This window comes from Coregonus lavaretus (assembly GCF_964263955.1).
Source record: "Coregonus lavaretus genome assembly, chromosome: 10".
In the NCBI taxonomy this organism is placed as follows: Eukaryota; Metazoa; Chordata; class Actinopteri; order Salmoniformes; family Salmonidae; genus Coregonus; species Coregonus lavaretus.
In genome coordinates this window covers 1,491,254-1,497,323 of record NC_139997.1, presented here as the reverse complement: position 1 = coordinate 1,497,323, position 6,070 = coordinate 1,491,254, and positions in this window count along the sequence as shown.

Here is a 6,070-nt window from a genome sequence, read left to right as displayed (position 1 = left end):
TACCCGTGATATGGAAGTAAACTTGGAGTCCAGTGACGTGTTGTGTGGTCCTCCCACTACGACTGTATTGTTGACTATAGGTTATGAACTTTACAGGGTGGTGAAAGTGCATAAAGAAATATTGAGGGTCTTATTCTGGTGACGTGATAATCGATGTGGCTGCTGTCCGACGAATAAAAAAAAAGATCGCTCTTATCCATGATTTCGTTATGTAGGTAGACGCTGTTGAGCAGTTGGATAGAGTGTCAAGACCATAGTGGGCACGTTTGCTATATAAAACGCAAAAGTCTTGGTGACAAAACAATCAGTAGAGTTGAAAATATGGTGGAAACCCATTTAACTTTGTATTTTTTATTTGGTACATTTGAATTTAACCGCGAACGTTATTTTTTATGTTCCCTACGTCATCACGCATCGACTTTTATCTGCAGTAAGTCAGTTTGATGGAAACACATCTCTGGTGGGAAAATGCGCATATTATTTTATGCAGATTTTAGAATATCAACCATGAACATCTGTCGCAAATTGTATGGAAAACTAGCTAATGCTGTTTAAAAAATATATATAATAATAAAAAAAATATTATATATATACACACACACACACACACAGTGAGGGAAAAAAGTATTTGATCCCCTGCTGATTTTGTACGTTTGCCCACTGACAAAGAAATGATCAGTCTATAATTTTAATGGTAGGTTTATTTGAACAATGAGAGACAGAATAACAACAAATAAATCCAGAAAAACGCATGTCAAAAATGTTATAAATTGATTTACATTTTAATGAGGGAAATAAGTATTTGACCCCCTCAATCAGAAAGATTTCTGGCTCCCGGGTGTCTTTTATACAGGTAACGAGCTGAGATTAGGAGCACACTCTTAAAGGGAGTGCTCCTAATCTCAGTTTGTTACCTGTATAAAATACACCTGTCCACAGAAGCAATCAATCAGATTCCAAACTCTCCACCATGGCCAAGACCAAAGAGCTCTCCAAGGATGTCAGGGACAAGATTGTAGACCTACACAAGGCTGGAATGGGCTACAAGACCATCGCCAAGCAGCTTGGTGAGAAGGTGACAACAGGTGCGATTATTCGCAAATGGAAGAAACACAAAAGTACTGTCAATCTCCCTCGGCCTGGGGCTCCATGCAAGATCTCACCTCGTGAAGTTGCAATGATCATGAAAACGGTGAGGAATCAGCCCAGAACTACACGGGAGGATCTTGTCAATGATCTCAAGGCAGCTGGGACCATAGTCAGCAAGAAAACAATTGGTAACACACTACGCGTGAAGGACTGAAATCCTGCAGCGCCTGCAAGGTCCCCCTGCTCAAGAAAGCACATATACATGCTCGGCTGAAGTTTGCCAATAAACATCTGAATGATTCAGAGGAGAACTGGGTGAGTGTGTTGTGGTCAGACGAGACCAAAATGGAGCTCTTTGGCATTAACTCAACTCGCTGTGTTTGGAGGAGGAGGAATGCTGCCTATGACCCCAAGAACACCATCCCCACCGTCAAACATGGAGGTGGAAACATTATGCTTTGGGGGTGGTTTTCTGCTAAAGGGACAAGACAACTTCACCGCGTCAAAGGGACGATGGACGGGGCCATGTACCGTCAAATCTTGGGTGAGAACCTCCTTCCCTCAGCCAGAGCATTGAAAATTGGTCGTGGATGGGTATTCCAGCATGACAATGACCCAAAACACACGGCCAAGGCAACAAAGGAGTGGCTCAAGAAGAAGCACATTAAGGTCCTGGAGTGGCCTAGCCAGTCTCCAGACCTTAATCCCATAGAACATCTGTGGAGGGAGCTGAAGGTTCGAGTTGCCAAACGTCAGCCTCAACCTTAAGGACTTGGAGAAGATCTGCAAAGAGGAGTGGGACAAAATCCCTCCTGAGATGTGTGCAAACCTGGTGGCCAACTACAAGAAACATCTGACCTCTGTGATTGCCAACAAGGGTTTTGCCACCAAATACTAAGTCATGTTTTGTAGAGGGGTCAAATACTTATTTCCCTCATTAAAATGCAAATCAATTGATAACATTTTTGACATGCGTTTTTCTGGATTTCTTTGTTGTTATTCTGTCTCTCACTGTTCAAATAAACCTACCATTGAAATTATAGACTGATCATTTCTTTGTCAGTGGGCAAACGTACAAAATCAGCAGGGGATCAAATACTTTTTTCCCCTCACTGTGTGTGTGTGTATATGTATGTGTATATAAATATATACACACACACACATATCCTGTTTGGCATGTCTCCTGTGATGCAATTTACAGCAGCACTGATAGATGTGTTGACATGACAACGACCCTTCCGCCCCTTTTGTTCCATGCTGGCTGAAGACCTAGCTAGCCAGTAACTAGCTAACACCAGACAGATGAAGACCTAGCTAGCCAGTAACTAGCTAACACCAGACAGATGGAGACATAGCTAGCCAGTAACTAGCTAACACCAGACAGATGAAGACCTAGCTAGCCAGTAACTAGCTAACACCAGATACAGATGAAGACCTAGCTAGCCAGTAACTAGCTAACACCAGACAGATGAAGACCTAGCTAGCCAGTAACTAGCTAACACCAGACAGATGGAGACATAGCTAGCCAGTAACTAGCTAACACCAGACAGATGAAGACCTAGCTAGCCAGTAACTAGCTAACACCAGATACAGATGAAGACCTAGCTAGCCAGTAACTAGCTAACACCAGATACAGATGAAGACCTAGCTAGCCAGTAACTAGCTAACACCAGATACAGATGAAGACCTAGCTAGCCAGTAACTAGCTAACACCAGACAGATGAAGACCTAGCTAGCCAGTAACTAGCTAACACCAGATACAGATGAAGACCTAGCTAGCCAGTAACTAGCTAACACCAGATACAGATGAAGACCTAGCTAGCCAGTAACTAGCTAACACCAGACACAGATGAAGACCTAGCTAGCCAGTAACTAGCTAACACCAGACAGATGAAGACCTAGCTAGCCAGTAACTAGCTAACACCAGACACAGATGAAGACCTAGCTAGCCAGTAACTAGCTAACACCAGACACAGATGAAGACCTAGCTAGCCAGTAACTAGCTAACACCAGACAGATGAAGACCTAGCTAGCCAGTAACTAGCTAACACCAGACAGATGAAGACCTAGCTAGCCAGTAACTAGCTAACACCAGACAGATGAAGACCTAGCTAGCCAGTAACTAGCTAACACCAGATACAGATGAAGACCTAGCTAGCCAGTAACTAGCTAACACCAGACAGATGAAAACCTAGCTAGCCAGTAACTAGCTAACACCAGAGACAGATGAAGACCTAGCTAGCCAGTAACTAGCTAACACCAGATACAGATGAAGACCTAGCTAGCCAGTAACTAGCTAACACCAGACATATGAAGACCTAGCTAGCCAGTAACTAGCTAACACCAGACACAGATGAAGACCTAGCTAGCCAGTAACTAGCTAACACCAGACAGATGAAGACCTAGCTAGCCAGTAACTAGCTAACACCAGACAGATGAAGACCTAGCTAGCCAGTAACTAGCTAACACCAGACAGATGAAGACCTAGCTAGCCAGTAACTAGCTAACACCAGACACAGATGAAAGTGGAAACATAAGTATCTTTGCCATAGATGAGTAGGGTAAACTTTTAATCATATTTGCTGACACCCTACAGTCAAGTTGTGGCACCAGTAGAGTAGCTATCTAGTTCAGTGCATTCAGAAAGTATTCAGACCCCTTCCCTCCTTCCACATTTTGTTAATTTCAATCTACACACAATACCCCATAATGACAAAATGAAAACAGGTTTTTAGAAATGTTTGCACATTTATAAAAAATAGGGAAAAAATAGCTTATTTACATAAGTATTCCGACGTAACGTAACAAAATGCAGAGAAAGTCATGGGGTCTGAATACTTTCTGAATGCACTGTATAAACCACGCCCCGCTGCAAACATGCCTTCTCTGATGTTGGTTACAAGGTGGTACTTATTTCAATTAGGTAAGAGAATATCAAAGTAACCAATGTGTTACCTGACTGTGTAGACATCACGTGTAAAGGAACCAATGTGTTACCTGACTGTGTAGACATCACGTGTAAAGGAGACAATGTGTTACCTGACTCTGTGTAGACATCACGTGTAAAGGAACCAGAGTCAGGAAACACATTGTCTCCTTTACATGTGACGTATACACAGTCAGGTAACACATTGTGTAGACATCACGTGTATAGGAGACAGAGTCAAGTAACACATTGGTTCCTTTACACGTGATGTCCACACAGAGTCAGGTAACACATTGGTTCCTCCGTGGTGTCATCTGCTTCATGGCCCTCATACAACTCCACCAGCTCCATCCCAGGGCTGAGATTTGACGGGGGTGTCGCTATACAAGATGAACCTCCAGCAGAGGATAATCTAATAAGTAATCTAGGTAATTTAAATGGATTTTTATTTGGATTTCATGTAATGGACATTCACAAAATAGTCAAAATTGGTGAAGTGAAATGAAAAAAATACCTAGTTTCAAAAAATTATACAAAATAAATAACGGAAAAGTGGTGCGTGCATATGTATTCACCTCCTTTGCTATGAAGCCCCTAAATAAGATCTGGTGCAACCAATTACCTTCAGAAGTCACATAATTAGCTAAATAAAGTCCACCTGTGTGCAATCTAAGTGTCACATGATCTGTCACATGATCTCAGTATATATACACCTGTTCTGAAAGGCCCCAGAGTCTGCAACACCACTAAGCAAGGGGCACCACCAAGCAAGCGGCACCATGAAGTCCAAGGAGATCTCCAAACAGGTCAGGGACAAAGTTGTTGAGAAGTACAGATCAGGGTTGGGTTATAAAAAAAATATCAGAAACTTTGAACATCCCACGGAGCACCATTAAATCCATTATTAAAAAATGGAAAGAATATGGCACCACAACAAACCTGCCAAGAAAGGCCGCCCACCAAAACTCACGGACCAGGCAAGGAGGGCATTAATCAGAGAGGCAACAAAGAGACCAAAGATAACCCTGAAGGAGCTGCAAAGCTCCACAGCGGAGATTGGAGTATCTGTCCATAGGACTACTTTAAGCCATACACTCCACAGAGCTGCGCTTTACGGAAGAGTGGCCAGAAAAAAGACATTGCTTAAAGAAAGAAATAAGAAAACATTTTTGGTGTTCGCCAAAAGCCATGTGGGAGACTCCCCAAACATATGGAAGAAGGTACTCTGGTCAGATGAGACTAAAATTTAGCTTTTTGGCCATCAAGGACAACGCTATGTCTGGCGCAAACCCAACACCTCTCATCACCCCGAGAACACCATCCCCACAGTGAAGCATGGTGGTGGCAGCATCATGCTGTGGGGATGTTTTTCATCGGCAGGGACTGGGAAACTGGTCAGAATTGAAGGAATGATGAATGGCGCTAAATACAGGGAAATTCTTGAGGGAAACCTGTTTCAGTCTTCCAGAGATACCTTCACCCTCCAGCAGAGGATCATCTCCATACGGTCAACATTCACCCTCCAGCAGAGGATCATCTCCATACGGTCTACCTTCACCCTCCAGCAGAGGATCATCTCCATACGGTCTACCTTCACCCTCCAGCAGAGGATCATCTGCATACGGTCTACCTTCACCCTCCAGCAGAGGATCATCTCCATACGGTCAACCTTCACCCTCCAGCAGAGGATCATCTCCATACGGTCAACCTTCACCCTCCAGCAGAGGATCATCTGCATACGGTCTACCTTCACCCTCCAGCAGAGGATCATCTCCATACGGTCAACCTTCACCCTCCAGCAGTGGATCATCTCCATACGGTCAACCTTCACCCTCCAGCAGAGGATCATCTCCATACAGTCTACCTTCACCCTCCAGCAGAAGATCATCTCCATACAGTCTACCTTCACCTGTCACTTCCTCTCTGGGTTTTGCTGCTCTCCAGCTGCTTGTGGTTGAGGCCTCTTCTCTTCCTATCCTTCCTCCTCTTCTTCCTGTCCTTTCTCGTTCCAGTGTCCAGGGACTGGAGGAGTTATCAGGTCATATTGACTAGGCT